Genomic DNA, 17,647 nt, shown 5'->3' on the forward strand with positions numbered 1-17,647 from the left:
TTTATATACTACTACCTAATCTCGGGGCTTTTCTCATATTCTCTGTGTTTCAAATAATCTATTAAAATGTTACATGAAACCTGTCTCAACTCCTAGAAGATTCCCAAAGCTTCTCCATTCCAAGAACTGATGTCTGTCTCTATACAATTCTCTCCCCAGTTCAGACAATTGGGCTATCCACTTAAACATCTGCAAAATTATATATTTAGCTATTTACTAAGGTTTTTTAAATAGATTTTAAGGTATAAACTTTGTCAAAAATATTTTAAAATCTAAAATATAATCCCCCTGTTTCTACTCATCCATATAGTTATTTCTAAAATCAAGCTACCTTTTCTTCAATTGGTCATCTAAGTATTCAACGATTCCACACTTTTAAAAATAGATCTACCATCCAGAAAGTTACTAATCTATTATTTTCAGAATTCCCTCTGGAACCTCTGATACAGACAAAAGACTAACAAATTGCCAGGTTTTTTATACCATCACTGTTTACGTAGAAATTTTTCATGCTTTCCAAATTTCACCCTTAATTTCTTTTAAAACTCACAATTGCCATTTACTTCAAAATATTTATCCACATAAAAACTCCTATGAAATAGAGTAATCATTAAGCTGATAATGACTGCATCAAAATTTTGGCCTTCCTACTCCAGAATAGATAGCACTGAAAATAAAAACTCCAGTTAAACAGACTATTTGAAAGAACACGATAACTTACTGTGTAAAACAGGTGATTAAACTATCTCTGAAGTTCTTCCAATACAAAAATTAAATTAAGCCCCATAATCACAATAACTGCTGGTGTTTATTGAGCATTTCCAATCTATGTGGCAGGGGCCATTCTGTGTACTCTTCATGGATCACTCAGAATAAGCCTATAAGCACGAAACTAGGAAAGCACCCCTAACATACAAGAAATGCAAGTGGGACACAGATCCTTCCTTAAAAAATGTCTATAGTATAAAGCAAAATGGAAATGGAAGATCCTGAACTGGGGGGATTACCTTGTTCCCTGAAACTGGGGAGGCGGACTCCTATCTGAAGTGATTCTCTAAAGACTAGATGCCTAGAGTCAATGAGAAGGGCATCAAAAACAAACAAAACAAAACCAGAGCCTATCCAAATAATCTGGTTTGCCCCAGAGAATGGTTCCCGGCCAGACTGATAAAGCTGCACTATCAGGGCTTTCACTATCAGAGAAAGCAAAAGTGATTTCACAATAGATGAAGAGCTGCAGAGTTTAAGAGTATTCACAGAGCTTTGATGAACCTGGAAATCTGAAGGGCCCTAGTAACTGGGATCTAGGATCCTGGGATCTAAAAATACATGGACTTTCCTGGTGACTCAGTAACAAAGAAACCGCCTGCCAATACAGGAGACATGGGTTCAATCCCTGGTTTGGGAAGATCCCCTGGAGAAGAAAATGGCAACCCACTGCAGTATTCTTACCTGGGAAATCCCATGGACAGAGGAGCCTGGCGGGCTGCAGTCCATGGAGTGGCAAGAGAGTCAGACCAACTTAGCAACTAAACCACAATAAAAAGGATATGATGTGGCCGTGCCTAACATTAGTTTTGTGACCATGCGCTCACGTTAGTGTCACTACTAGGCTGCAGGGTTCTTAAGGGCAGAGGCCTTACCTTTTTTGGTTTGTTTTAATCTACCCCAGGACATAGCCTAGTCTGGGACCTGGAACATGAGAAGCACTTAATATTTAATGAGAAATACTAGTAAATGACATCCCCAGGAACGTATCTACCCCCTACACTGGGGTGAGCCTGGTAAAACCAGCTTTCTGAAGTGTGGTCTGGAGACCTCTAGTGGTCGTCTGCAGGTCACCTGCAGAACCTCTAGTTCTGCAGGCCCCTAGTGGTCATCTGCAGAACTCAAATCTGAAGGGCAGATTGGATGGAAAAGGTCAAATGCCAGCACACAGGTTAAGCCCAAAATAAAGAGAAACAAGTGCGTGCTATGGTAATAAACTAAAGAAGTTTAAAAGTGAAACAAAAAACTAATCCAAAGAATATAAAATTTCAATCAGTTTTATCTGAATGTGATATATGTGAAGGACTGTTGCCTATCAATTTTATTGTAAAGGACAAGTGTAGTTCATATCTCCTCATAGCACAACACTGTTTAAAAATTTTTAATTAAACATGAATGACTGGTATTCTGAAACATACTACTATTTGAGAGCCTATAAAAGAATAAAATGAGTAATTTTAGAAAGAAAAAAAAAAAAATCACCCCTTTAAAAATGCTAAGCATGGAAGCTAGAAAGGAAGCATTCCTTCTACATTAAATTCTCTGTCCTCCTCTCAACGACAGTGCAGCTCTCAGGGTCATCTGCCGGATCGTCTGGGATCTCAGAGACACTGCAAACCTCACTTTGAGAGTGTTGGTTACGCTGGAGAGGCACCTCTCTCAGAATTATACTCGGAGTCTCACACATAAAGAAAAAGGCTCCACTACCGTTTTCCTCATGTTAGGTAGTTAGAACAGATTGTGGTGGCTAAAAGACAAGGAAACGAAAAGCCCGCGAAAATGGAGCAAAAGAAAATCTGAGGACCAGAGTGAGAACCTCAGGTGAAACAAACAGCCCTCCTGGCTAGCCCGATTTACATAGGGCAGGCTCAGGGGAGGAGAAAAAAACACATAAAAAGAGGAGACAAAATGGAACCCTGCTCTTCCTTTGGGTCAGCCCTCCTTCACACCTCGAGGATGTATTTTCCTCTGCGTGCCAAATAAAACGGAGCTGTAACACCGGTCCGCCGTTTCAAATCTTTGCTGCAGCGAGACAGAATCAAGGAAATTACACACTCCCCCAGCTCTGAGTAGGGCATCTTACTGGGTTCATACCACAGTTCAACATATTACCCGCTGTGTCAAATTGAGCAAGTTACTTAACTTCTCTGTATCTCAGTTTCATCCTTTGTAAAACAGGATTGATAACAGCCTGCTCCAAAGCTACACAAAGTAGATGTATTATACATACAAAGAGTATAGAGTTGTATTGTGTAACTAGGAAGGAATCAAACATTTGTTAATTTTTACAATTAATGGGTGAAAGTGATATGGAATGACCCAAGTAGGCCAACAAAGATTTGATGTTTTTAATAAGAGCAACTGGGGGGAAAAAAAAGGATATTTATTTTAGAAAGAACTTGTGGGAATCCAGAACACTCTTAAAAATGCAACTTTTTGCTTTATTAACTGAAAATAATCACATTCAACTGAGATTACAGGTATTTTAAATGCCCTAAAAATAAGTAGTTGCCACAGAAGAAGTTCTGAAACACATCTAAGGACTGGAGAACATAAAGAAGGGGTTATCTTTTACTTTTTCTTTATAAAAGCAGTTTTAATTTTGCAAAGACTCAAAAACAGCTGTGAGCATACTTCTTGGTATGGACCAAACATTCTTGTAAGAAAGAACTTTGTGGGGAAAAATCATTTATCTTACTATACATGAAACTCTTTTATAAATCCATAAAGACCAGGAAACATCTGAAGTTCTTTACTCAGTTTTATAGTAGAAATGGGTAAGTTTAGATTAACTTAAATTTAGAGAATAAAGGGAGTTGCGAGATGGGAGTTGAAATGTCTGAACAAAGGAAAACTGAGCTTTATCATGTGCATCAAAGAGAACATAAAAGTCCCTGAGACTTTCCCTCCACTTCCTGTGAGGGTGGGGAGAATAAGCCATACACCCAACCAACTGCTCCACCCATGATATCTTTGAACAATAGTATTCACAGAGACAAAGCCTTACTTCGAAGCAGAAAGTCCATCCTACAAAAAAGCAGAAGTTTTTGGCCCATGTTTCTATTCAGTTTATGTACATAAAATGGTCATAGTCATTAACTACTTACCAAGCTTTCACATATGTAGGTAATAAACACATATACTCCTTGTCCAGCAAGATTTAAGGGACAAGGTACAATTTCAGAACATGAAGAAATGTACACAAAGTGACCAAACAGTCACGTGACAGGAGATACAGCTGGGGTGCACCCCTGTGGACACTTTGGGAGAGCAGAGCTCTACAGCCCTCCAGAGACATGGGAGCATGGTCCTTACACTGGCTCTGAATCCGGGTATAATTTCCACCCATGCTCTTTTAATGGCTCCCCATATTTCACCTTCCCATTCTCATTTATCCAGCCAACCAGGAAGATGGAGAGGGAGACAAAGAATCTGGATGAAAAATGAAGAAAAAAATCTCAACAGCAAAGAATGCAGCACACAAGTTATTTGACGACCTCATATTATTGTACTCCTAGAAAAGTTAAATAGGCAGCCAAATGCTCTGCTTTTTCAGAAAGGAACTGGGAGTTCAATCTAATTGGAAAATAAAAATTCATAGGAAAAAAGGTATTACTGGGAAACAATTATACAATTGGCAAAATTATATTATCTTATGGATATAATTATCCAGTATTACAGTCATTTGTCCACATGCACACAGTGACGTCTGTCTTTTTAGATCATCACAGAACTTTAAGACACATTTAATTGCTGAAAGTGGCTCAATAATCAATGGCTTTAAATTGGAGTGTTTATTAGAGCAATGTTCTATTGTGTTTGACAAAGTAAACAAGCAAGATGGTCTTTCTCAGCAATGAAGCAAAAGTAACTGGAATGCACTTGACTGAAAATGCCCAGCCCCAAAGGTAGGGTCCATAGCTTGGGCAGAATCCTGAACTACATACTCCAGAACAAGTCAAAACCAAAACTTACAGAAAGCAATGAACTTAACCAATGGCTAATCATTACCATACAAAATTATATTCCTTTTTTTAGTATCATGAATAATGTTAGATGGAAAACTATTGAAGAAACATGTTCTCTTCTATGGATATTCATATTATGAATGTGTCTAGAACATTACAATAAAACTAAATTTTATCTCCTTCTCATATGTGATCATCTAAGACAGTGTTTAAAATTCTAATGCTTAACAACTAAATATAATGTGTGGGCTATATCTAGATCCTAATTTAAAAAAATTAAAGAATCTATGGAAAGAGACAGTTTCTGAGACATGAGAAGTTTTAAACAGGCTGAATATTGTTGTTGTTCAGTCGGTAAGTCATGTCTGACTCTTTGCAACCCCATAGACTCAGCACACCAGGCTTCCCTGTCCTTCACTATCTTCCCGAGTTTGCTCAAACTCATGTCCATTGAGTCGGTGATGTCATCCAACCATCTCAACCTCTGTCATCCCCTTCTCCTCCCTCCTTCAGTACTTCCCAGCATCAGGGTCTTTCCCAATGAGTAGGCTCTTTGCATCAGGTGGCCAAAGTATTGGAGCTTCAGCATCAGTCCTTCCGATGAATATTCAGGGTTGATTTCATTTAGGATTGACAGGTTTGATCTCCTTGCAGTCCAAAGGACTCTCAAGAGTCTTCCCCAAAGCTGTGGTACATATACACCATGGAATATTACTCAGCCATTAAAAAGAATTCATTTGAATCAGTTCTAATGAGATGGATGAAACTGGAGTGAAGTTTATACAAAGTGAAGTAAGCCAGAAAGATAAAGAACATTACAGCATACTAACACATATATATGGAATTTAGAAAGATGGTAACAATAATGCTATATGCAGGGCAGAAAAGAGACACAGATGTACAGAACAGACTTTTGGACTCTGTGGGAGAAGGCGAGGGTGGGATGTTTTGAGAGAACAGCATCGAAACATGTATATTATCTAGGGTGAAACAGATTGCCAGCCCAGGTTGGATGCATGAGACAAGTGCTCGGGGCTGGTGCACCGGGAAGACCCAGAGGGATGGAGTAGGGAGGGAGGTGGGAGGGGGGATCGGGATGGGAAATACATGGAAATCCATGGCTGATTCATGTCAATGTATGGCAAAACCCACTACAATATTGTAAAGTAATTAGCCTCCAACTAATAAAAATAAATGGAAAAAAAAAAAAAAAAAAAGAGTCTTCCCTAGCACCACAGGTGGAAAGTACCAATTCTTTGGCACTGGATATTATATGACCCCAAACAATTATTAACAAGTACTCCTTTGCTAATTATTGTTAATTATTATTAAGTATGATAATGGCACAGTGGTCATGTGAGAAAGCATTCATGCTTTAAAAATATACCTACTGTTTATGGAAAGTACCAAAGTGAAAAATGTCCATAAACTGTATCTTTTGCCTTTTCTGAAGACAAAACTGAGGGAGACAACCTTACGTTACCAGCATGGACTTGGGTTAGATATAAGAAAGAATTTCCTGACAAATGAATGAGAGATACTGGATCATAAAATGAGTGGCCAAGAAAGAACAGACCTGAAATAAACTAGTTGGCAGGTGTCATGCATATAAAACTTACATATACTAAAGTACACAGGGATGAAATGAGATTTACTTAAAAATACCTCAGCTGAGAAAAAGAAAAAAGCTAAACAAAGCTAATGTGGCAAAAATCTTTTTTTTTTTTTTTAACCTGGACTGTAATTGCTTTAAACATTGTGTTAGTTTCTGCTGTCCAACAACATGAATCAGCTGAATGTACACATATCTACCTCTCTCTTAGCCTCCCTCTCCCACACTCCCCATCCCACCCCCTGGGTTATCACCGAGCTGAGCTCCCTGGGCTTTGCAGCAGCCTCCCAATAGTTATTTATTTCACACATGGTGGTGTATATATGTCAACACTACTCTCTCAGTGTATCCTACCATCTCCTCCCCCACACTGTGTTAATGTGGCAAAAAAAAAAATCTTCATAATTATTGAATCTGGGTGGTAGGCTTATGGAAGTTCATAGATTATTTTTCATAGTTTTCTATAAGTTCAAATTTTCATAATACTTTTTAAAAATATTTGAAAGCATCCCATTGCCCAGAAACTCTAAAGGGACTCTATGAACGAGTAGGGGAAAAAAAAAAAATCTTGTGATATGTTAAAAATGAAGTAAAAATTATGAAATTGACATTTTAGGTCTATTAATTTATACAACTACTCAAAATTCCATCTAACTTAAGAGCATCTTAAAAGGAAAACTCTAATAAATTTTTATGTCAAGTGATGCTTTATTCTAAAGCAACCAAACGCATGTGCCTAAAACATATGTAAAAACATAAAAATATGTTTTAAAAAGCAGCTTTTTCTCTGCTTTCCCTTGTATTTATGTCTGAATACAGCTGACAATTTTTTTTTTTTTTTTACACATCTTTCACAAAAAGCAGCCTTTTTACTGCTATAATTTTTTTAAACTCACAATATACTTTTCTGTCTCAAAGACTCTTTAAAAATTATTTTCCTTCTTTAGGGAAAGCTATATCATGTGTAAATAGCTCAGCAAAAATCCCTGCAAATAATGCAGAGGTAAAACACAGATAACTTTCTTCCAGCCAAAAGGACTAATAGAGAAAAATGAACATTTTCAAAAGCATTTTGGAGACTTATTCCAGCTACCTTTGTGCTCAGCTCTCTTTTTCCTCCCAAAATACGTCACTTGACTGTCTGTCAAAACAACTCTTGCCCACTCTACCTGATCACATTCCAAAGCTGCAGCTCTTCCTGGATTCACTTCTCAGCGACAAGCTGCTCAGACAGACAGCACCTATTCAACCGAATGTGATCCTCTGCTCCTTCCTTCTTTCCTTTCCGGGCATACTGCTGTCCATCAGGAGAAGTAATTAATGGGTTTATTATGTATGAAAGCGTCAGCCCATCAGTTCGCTGTCTGGTTTGAATAGCTCATATCAGCTCTTCATTCATGCCAAGCGTGCTCACTGTCCGGAGATGATGATAAAGCCGTACCTCCCTTCGGATTTTTCCCTCACTACTCCCAGAACAGTGGACCAGAACTGTGTGTTACAGAAACGCGAGAAGAACAGAAGAAATCCCTCCATCCTCTGCAGAAAGGAAGCTCATGGACTGAAAAGTTGATAAAGGGAAAAACATGGAAAGCAAGAAAATGCAAGAGAACACCATCCATGTTTCTGATCCAGACAATTTTTTTTAAGGCAACTTGATTCGGGAGCATGTGTAATTCTGAAATATGAACAGAACTTTTGCAGGAGGTAAAATGTGTATAGAAAGGCTCAAGATTTTTCAATTGATGAAACAGCCAATGAATTTTTAATAAGTTCTGAACACTCAAGTTGTCTGTGGTCAGACCGAAGGCTGTTATCAGAGAAAGGCAAAATTCACCCTTCTGGTTCTATCATCCTATCCAGAAGAAATCTTCATCTACTGCATGCCATCCTAACTAGTGCTTAGAGGATTACCAGGAATACAGATACAGAGACTTGGCAGGAAAGAAAACGCGGTGGTAAAAGAAAACACGAAAGGAAGTAGAGAAGGCATTTCAGGTATCGGAGCCTTACTATTTTCAGCCAGAGTTCAAATGACTGAGCTTCAAGCAAACCACTGCCAGGTAAGATTTAATTTTATAACATTACTCTGGGTCTCAACCACAGAAAGCAAAGCTGCTGCTGAATGAGCCAGTAGATTTGAAATCCATGTGATCCTCTCTTAAGCTCTGTGCACGTTTAAGCCTTGTGAGGTAAACGCTTGTTTTTACTTATGCTGCATAAACTAATCATCCATAACTAGGTAAGAAAATACTCCAAAATTCCATTCATTTTTTTTTTCAATAATTTGTCCCATCTTTGTCTTCATTTTTAAAAGCCCAGTTTTGGTATATTTAACAGCTTGAAAAAAAATGCCTGAAGAAAGCCCTACACGGGGCACAAGAGACATTCCAAATCACGTTTACCAAACATACTCAAATGTACCTTGTTTCCCAGGGCACTTGGTAGAACAAAGAAAACTGTGTTTTTAAAGTCATTTCTACTGAAGCAAAGGAACAAAGCTCAATGACTGATTTTTATCATTAGCCAAAAAACCACCCCCCCCACACACATCTGTGATGTCATCCTCATTCACACTCAAGAAAAACAATCTCTAGTAAACTAAGGTATAGCACTTCAGTAGAATATCCTAAGGTTCTGGGCATATTTTCATAACATTTATAAATGAAGACCTTTTTAACAACAGAGCAAAAAAAAATGTCTGATATCTTAATACCTCAAAAGCTTTAACTCAGATCAAATGGCCCAAACTGTACAATACAAAGAACTAAAACCAAAGAATTTTAAAAGGTACAGTGCCTTTTAGAAATTTCCTAGAAATCACTCCATAATGAGACTTTTAGACTGTCTTATATTTTTTTTTGTCTTATGTTTTAAAAAAGAAAAGGGTTTGTCAGAATTTAAGTTCCTTAGATTTTTAGCAAAAGTTCAACCATATTAACTTCAGTAGGAAAAGTTCAAAGTTTAATCTTTTCATAAAGAAGCCCTATAAATAATATGCTCCTTCTATTAGGAGACAGAAGAGAAACAATAAAAGCAACTAAAGAGATCTTCTGATATATAAGGAAATTTATCTAAAGTAATTATTCAGTACTTGCCTAGTACAGTCAAATGTGAAATTATTCCACGTCACTGAATTCTTTCCTTATTTAAAATTTTAGTTGATAGAGTAAATTACATGACCCATCACTCTTTTCAAGACAGTCTATAAATAAACTTAAATATCCTAAGTCTTTTGCATTGGTATTCATTACAGAAATCCACCCATCATTTTCCAGTAATGGAAAGCAGCAATTCAGATACAAGCATAATAGTGTAGTGTACCAATTCATTGCTGAGAAGAATGTTTACTTAAAAATTTCAAAATGCTTACTTTGCACATCAACCCTAACTGACAAAGAATTAAAGTATTGTTTTCTAACTACACTGAGATGCACCTGAACCCTTAAGCATTATTTTCTTTTTCCTCATTATATTTTGTAAACTGACATGCTTTGAAAATATGCATATATTTTTAAGTTTAAAAAAATATTTTAACTCAATTAAAGAATTGCTTAATTAACTTAAGAGAAAACAGGAGAGTAACAATATTAGGCTCAAACAACTTGCTTTCAATAAATAGAACTGAGGAGAGTACAGAATTCCATTCCTCAAGTCTTCTGCATTTTATTTCCTCTCGAAGGTACAAAGAAACCCAGGTCTCACCAGTCTAGGGGCTGTTTCTATGGTTTATCTTCTAAAGAAAATGGAAAGACAAACCCCCTCCCCTTTAGCTGGACTGGTTAGCATCAGTCCCAATGAAGCCTCACTTTTTTTCCCATCTAAATCAATATTTCTCTATAATTCATTCTGAATAGTGATTATTGAGTTTTAAATAACAGCTTTCAAAAACCTCATTTCAAAGAACAATTTATTTCAAATTATTCCAATATATAGTTTCTTCTTCATTTTACATGAAAAGGTAAAGAATAAAACCATTAGCTAATTTTTAACACATCATTTATCAAATGATTCAAGTGAAAATTGCTTCAACTTTAGCATCCCATGGTACAAACAGATAAGAGATTTTATGCTAGAAGATTTGGTTTGATACCTAAAGATTTCATTTGTTTATGGGACTTTTTGTGTTGTGTGTTGATAGATTTAATAATTGAATAGATTTTTGAACATGCTTGGGAAGTATTCAATGACTGTTTCTGTAGTTTAGGATGCCTTTATGCTCATATGCTATAAAAGTATTATATTATAAAAGTAATATTATTGTGTATTAATGGATTCTTTCATAGAAATAGAGCAAATATCTTGGCTAGCATATCCTTGCAATGATATTTATCACCGCTTTTTTAGCTTCTGCTCTTTCTAAATCACCCAAAGGCTACACTTTTTATTTAAACCATGAAAGTATAAAAGTAAGTATATAGGTCAAAATAAAGTACATCCATTTAGTGTCTTTGCTGACTTTTTTTAGGTATGTTATCTTTGTCTGAAATACAAGCCGCATAATTTTGCACAGAAAATTAGAAATATTCCTGTAAGTCATTTTGGAGTGTTAACATTTAATGCAAAGGGACTGGTACTACATAATATTTTTAATTCAATAAATATTTACTGATATCTATATTTTTATAACTCCCCAATTTTTCCTTAGAATTTGTAAAAGAATTTCCCTCATTCCAGTATCATGGAAAAGTTTTTCAAGCTTAATTCAACAGGGTATTTCAACTAGCTGGTATCTTTCTTCCTTATCATGGTTAATTTTTCTTCATGAAATGACCAAATTTGAATTAGGCTGATGGTTCATCATGGAGATTCATCTCCTCTCCAGCTTCTTCCTGCTGAGAGAGAATCATCTTTGGTTTGTGGCATCACAATCTGAGCTGGGGAAGTGGCTTTGATAGCAAACCAATGATTATATCCTTTCAGTGTAAATAAGCTGCAAGAGATGTGAGCACTATCATTTCAAGTCCCGTCTCAGAGACTCGACAGAGACGCGTGGCAGGAGCTGAATGAGGCAAAGAGGCTTGCCCTGCATGGGTCACTTTTACAGTATCAACCATTAAAGATAAAAGTTCCATTTCACAGTTTATTTCATTAAAAATTCAAAGAAGGAGTTAACATCATGTTAATAAAAATTCACAGATGATGATAAAAGGGGAGGAGGAAGTACCAGCAAGCAACCAGGCAATAAAGAGGGACCAGGAGAGGGAGGGATGGACACCCAACCCCACCCTGGTTCAAATAGATACGGACACCGCTCAGGAAATGGCAAAAATTATCAATACACTCGAAATGGGAAAGAATCTCTCTGAATGAGAAAGAGCCCCTAAATGTAGGTTATAAAATGATCTGGTGACAAAATTAATTAGTGTTAGGCACATACACGGTACTGGGACATGGAGGTGTGAGAAGGAAGCTGGCGAAATCCTTTTAAGAAAACATGAATTCATAAAACAGGGAAACAAAGCTACTGTGTTCTATAAAGTCTTCAACACAAATTTGCAAAAAAATTATAAAAGTAATTTGGGAGTTAGAGTTCGACAAAGGAGACAAAATGAGTGCCCCTCTTATATACATGTAAACACTTACACAGACCATCTCTCCTTTTTTTATCTTTTATGCAGTTTTAGCTGCAAAGGAGAGGACAGAACCACCAATCCTTCCACAGTGAACACATGTGCAGTTTATCCTTTGATTAGTTGCAGTAGAAGTAATTCAAAATATCACTTAGCCTCCTAAACACAGAGTCAATGTAACGATTGTGTGCAAAAAACAACTACATGAATTCCTAGAGGCCAACCTGAAGACACGTCTATAGTTACTTGGGTTGCTTAAAATGACGCTGTGTTAGAGAATTCCTAAAGCAATCTTCCAGTCCCGTGTACTGGTTAATTACTACCACTATGTTATTCAACAGTTGTTTGAAGATTCTGTCATCCTCCACTTTTCATATGATATTCAAGGTATTAGTGAAATAGCTTGATAATCCAGATTAAATATAACCACTTTTGTAGACTCACAGTGTGATGTCACACTGTTTTCATTGTCAGAACATGTGGGCTTCCTATTTACTAAGTATCACTGTAGGAATGTAGCATTGAGTAACATGCTCTTCGAGTAGCAAAGGTCAAAGCCAGCTTCCAGTTCAGTTATCTTTATATATATATACAGATATGTGTTGCAGTTCAGTTGCTCAGTCATGTCCAACTCTTTGTGACCCCATGGACTGCACATGCCAAGCTTCCCTATCCATCACCAACTCCCGGAGCTTACTCAAACTCATGTCCATCGAGTCGGTGATGCCATCCAACCATCTCATCTTCTGTTGTCCCCTTTTCCTCCTGCCTTTGATCTCTCCCAGCATCAGGGTCTTTTCCAATGAGTGAGTTCTTCGCATCAGGTGACCAAAGTATTGGAGTTTCAGCTTCAGCATCAGTCCTTCCAATGAATATTCAGGACTGATTTCCTTTATGATTGACTGGTTTGATTTCCTTGCAGCGTCTAGCCAACAATCACACCTGTCGTACCATATTATGGTCCAGGACTTCATCAACAGTCCAAAGGGACCAAGAACTGACCTTACTATTAAAAGGTGATTACAGGAGAACTGGGATAAGCAGTTTGCAAAAGAAATTAAAGCAGTACTACAATCAGCTTGCTACAAAGATCAGGATGGGGAAGTGGCATACCTACAAATCTTACATTTATTCTGTGCTCTATGTGATGAATGCATCTATATAGATATCTAAGTCTTCTGAGTTTGAGAGCCACTGTCTTCTATGTTAAATCTATGCCAATAATGGTGATCTCGTTCAAAGCAGGGACAAAAGCTGAAATCTATGTTGCACCTGATCCTCTCTGATATAAATTAAGATAAGAAGAGTGTGGAAGCAGGCCAGCATCACTCAGAATTCATCAGCATATGTGTTGGGATGGAGTCAGCCATAGTCTCTAGAGATGTTCAGGATAACCAGGCAGATGCATCCATTAGTCTTCAAGGAAATCTGTGGTTTGATGTTAGTGTGCACAGCTTGAGGTTTTTAACTTTATCCCATCATTTTTTAGCAGTGTTGCATTCTTTCAAACAAGATCTCAGATATGAAAACAGATTTCCCCTTGTTGGGTTGAGATAGAAAGCCTGGAGCTCTGTTAGCTAGAAAGTCCCCTTTGTCCCCCCATTTCTCCTTGCTCTCCCCTCCCCACACTTCTTGGAAAGGCTCCTGAGGCGTATTTGCTGTATTTGTTCTGCCATCTAGAGGATCCACAAAAGCATTCCTCCCTATTTTAATACACATAGTTGAACCCATATAGAGACTGCCGAATGTCAACACTTTTATCTAAAATTCCTAGAATGAGTTACGTCAAGCCCTAGCTTTTGCTAGCCCAAACAGGCACGTGTTGCAAAACAGTGCTAGCTAAACATGCAGACTGGTGCTCAATTATTATGTTGTCTCAACAGTGATCAAGCAACCAAGAACAAGGAGTCAAATTACAAGTTGATAAACAAGGACTAAACATCTGTAACTGGGGCTAGGATATCCAGAACTAACTAAAATTCCAAAACTCTCAGAAAATCTCAGAAAATTGTATCATTTGCAATCAAGAAGTAAGACATAGAAACCAAAGAGTGATAATTTGTCACAAAAGGAGTAAAAAGCAATAAATTGTTGGAAACCTAAGCAGCTTTCTTTACAACATTCTTTCATTTATAATGTGTCAGACATTTTAGTTGCCTTCAGTTCATTCCAGGTTTCTATGTTCTGTAATTTACTTTAAGACTGAGATAGGGCTTAAGTATTTAAACTACAAACAATACAGAAGCAAATGTTTTATCTAGCAGGACAGAGTGGATAAGAGCAACCTTTTTTTTCCCAAGAGGAAATATCATTTTCCATCCCTCCAAAACATGTTTCAATGATGGTGACCCACTGGTTATGTAATAATTTATTCATTTCCATTCACTGACAATCTCCAGCACTATTTCCTGCTTACTAAAGAATTCTCACAACTATTCCAAAATCTCAAATGACTCCTATTTGAAGCTAATCTTCTACATGAGCAATGTCTTCTTCCTCCCTAAAATGTTTTAAAATACTTTGAAATATTTTCTTGATATTCTTTAATATTTTACTTTGAATTACTTCAAACAGACAGCCAGTACCCATGTACTTACCACCCAGCTTTAACAAGTATGAATTTTTGCCATCTTTGCATCATATTTTATGTTCCCTTCATAAATAGGTCTGTGAACAAAAACTCTAGCAGGCAATACAACTGTTTTCTCTAAGATAAGCATATTAGGAGCTAGCTATAATTCTACATCTTTATTTAGGTTTTTAAGTATCAGAAGGATACTTAACTAGTTATTACAGAACTATCTTCATTACAACATTTTGTTTTGCTTTTTTTCTGTATTGAATTTTTTTTCCATTTATTTTTATTAGTTGGAGGCTAATTACTTTTGGTGCACTGGGAAGACAACATTTTGAATAACTGTAAATACCAAGACAGAGACAAAGATTTTTTCTAAATTTATTGTACCCTTCCTATCTCAGACAACCAGCTGAACTTCTGAAATAAATGTCCTAGACAACAGAATCATAGGCTCGTTTCTTTTACCTCCCCACTGTGTCAGCTTCCTGTGGTGCAGTAATATCCTGGGTAGAAGTAAAATAATCAATATTACAGGGTCCCTGGGAAGGAAACCAACTCTCAACAGTGATTTCTTATGTAGAAAAGAGATGACCTCAACTTGTGATCACAAAGGCATAAACTAGGTATGGTAAAGTTAATACTGTGTTTTTTAAAAAACGCATTTTTGGCTCAAGTTGGTACCAAAGAGGTAGGGAGACTGAAAATATACATCTCCTCACTTGAACAAAAATCAAGACACTTCCCTTTTTAGAAAGAAAATAAAACAAAAACCACAGTAACCACATTTACAGGGACTATAAAGGCTAGACTTCTTACAGAGAGACAAGGAAGCCTGCCTTCAGGATAGCAATTGGAAGTGAGCTCCAATACTCTCATCCCTTAAAAAATACTGTTTCTGAAGGGGAAAAGTGGAGGGTGGGATAAATTAGGAGTTTGAGATTAACATATACACACTGCTATATATTGAATAGACAATCAACAGGCCCTACTGTATAGCACAGGGAACTCTACTCAATATTTTGTAATAATCTCTATGTGAAGAGAATATGAAAAAGAACAGATATATGGATAACAGAATCACTTTGCTGTACATGTGGAACTAATACAACACTGTGAATCAACTATGTTCAAAGAGAAAATAAAGATTAAATTAAAAAATACTGTTTCTCCCACACTGTTATCATAGAAAGATCTGATACAACATATCAACAAACGCTGGAGATGGGACAGTTTCAGGCAAACACTCCCTTCTCACCGCCTCCTGCGTCTACGCGCTCCTGCCTCTATCCACTAGCACATCAAACACCAGACATCACAATAAGTTCCAACTTTGCACATTCACTTTACCTCTCATCAGGAGGCCCTGACAGCATCCTTAGGAGTCAGGCTGTCGTATCCCAGCCGAGTGCCTTCACCCAGCACGATGCATGAGTTCTCTCTCCTCAAGGACACTTTGAAAGGATGGTCCGCGCATATTTTCCTTTTATGTCCCTGTATCTCTGTGAGATTTTGAACCTTGAAACTCTATCTCTATGAATGGAGAATCACAGGTGCTCTATTAAACTCTAAGTTTCCAATAATAAAATCTTCAGATAAGTGAGTCCTCTCTGTTAAAGCAGCCAGGCTTCAATCAGACTGAAAATTCACTGCTCCTGTTTAAAACTACAAATGAACCGGTCCAGAAATATGGGGGATCACAGTAGATGATGAGAGAAGAAAATCTCTCTTTAGGCAGAGATCCAATATAGATAGATTGGTCCTTCTGATCAAAGTGGCTCTTATGTATTATTACTATTTCCTGAACAACCTCAGAACACATTGTAGTACTAGAATATGGTAAATCTACTGCAGACAGAGGAGAGCTCTCCTGAATTTTTTTTTAAAGGAAAAGAAATACATTTTTTTAAATGGGGAAAAAAGTGAAAATTATACTGTACAAATCAGGCCTTAAAGGATCTGAGAAAAACAGAAATCAGTCTCAGTTTTTTTTCCTTTCCTACAGTTCCTACACCCAAGAAACATGAGAAGGATATAAATCACAAACGTGAAAACCAGGTAGTAGTAATCTTCGCCGTCACACTGAAGTCCCAGGTCTAATGAAAGCAAACATGGAAAACTGACATAGGAGAAAGATGTATGCTTGTATCAGACAGGAGCAGAGAGAAGGCGTAGCAGAACAAGACAGCCAAAAATCAGAAAATAGATGGGACTTTTTTGGCTTATATGGTATCCCAAGTTTCTTTTTCATCCTATACGCAAGTTTGGGAAAGTTTATATACTTGAAAACATTGTGTAATGGTAGTTCTTAAATCTCTATTCTCTGGGTTTCAAAACAAGAAACAACTCACTTTTTCACTATGATTTTGAGTGTTTTAAATAAATAAAAAAAAAAAGAGCATAAGAATAATAGGGGCAAAGGCTCATAATATTCTGGTTGAATTAGTACTATTTTTTTTAAATGATCCCCTAGTAAACTAGTATGGCTCATAGCAACCAGACACAGTAGAGATGATGTGCAAGAAAATCAAACAGGTAGAGATGAAGATACATTGCTTTAAAGTCACATCAGGAACAGCAAATTCTCTAGGAATTATACTGTATAGCGGACATGCATACTCCTACACAACCGGATTTAATAATATCTTTTTGTTAGCAGCTTACCTTTCAAGTACCAGTGCACAGAGAATGTCTTAACTTGACAAGACCTCACCCAGCAGCCTGCTCTAAAATGATTTCACTTTACCTGTTGTTTTTCTTATGTAAGAGTGTCCTAGCGTGGTCCCTGACATGAACGCTCCAAATGGACTGTCTCTCAAGCAACGCTCCCTCTCATTTCTCCAACTGTGGCCCAATGGGCATATATGATGTGAGCACAAAATATGAATATAAAATATGCAAGGATGGGCTTCCTGGGAGAGGTACCTTGAGAGCAGGCAAAGCATAAAGGAGTACCTAAAAGCATTGGGCAAGTACCTAAATGGGAAAGTGCCACAGAGGAAAAAAAGAGAGGTGTAAAGGTAAAATGTGTCCCTCAAAGTGTCCCATTTATCATTAGCTATATAGAAAAAGAGCCCCAAAATTACTTCCTGCTCTCAGCAGAGATATAGACAAGTCCATGAGCTGTTCTCAAATTCCATTTACATCATATGCA

At 37.1% G+C, this 17,647-nt stretch overlaps 2 protein-coding genes across 2 annotated transcripts in view; one reads left to right on the forward strand and one right to left on the reverse strand.

The window, feature by feature from the left end:
- The window catches only part of AVEN (apoptosis and caspase activation inhibitor), a 196,716-nt gene that overhangs the window by 120,484 nt on the left and 58,585 nt on the right, over window positions 1-17,647 (reverse strand). The gene's annotated exons all lie outside the window — the stretch shown is intronic.
- CHRM5 (cholinergic receptor muscarinic 5) overlaps window positions 7,800-17,647 on the forward strand; it is an 82,013-nt gene continuing 72,165 nt past the window's right edge. The window contains exon 1 of the mRNA XM_061157647.1: window positions 7,800-8,408. The gene's annotated coding sequence lies outside the window, so the exon portion shown is untranslated. The remainder of the gene's footprint in view (window positions 8,409-17,647) is intronic.

The sequence above is a fragment of the Dama dama genome, chromosome 12 (assembly GCF_033118175.1).
Source record: "Dama dama isolate Ldn47 chromosome 12, ASM3311817v1, whole genome shotgun sequence".
NCBI classification, from domain to species: Eukaryota; Metazoa; Chordata; class Mammalia; order Artiodactyla; family Cervidae; genus Dama; species Dama dama.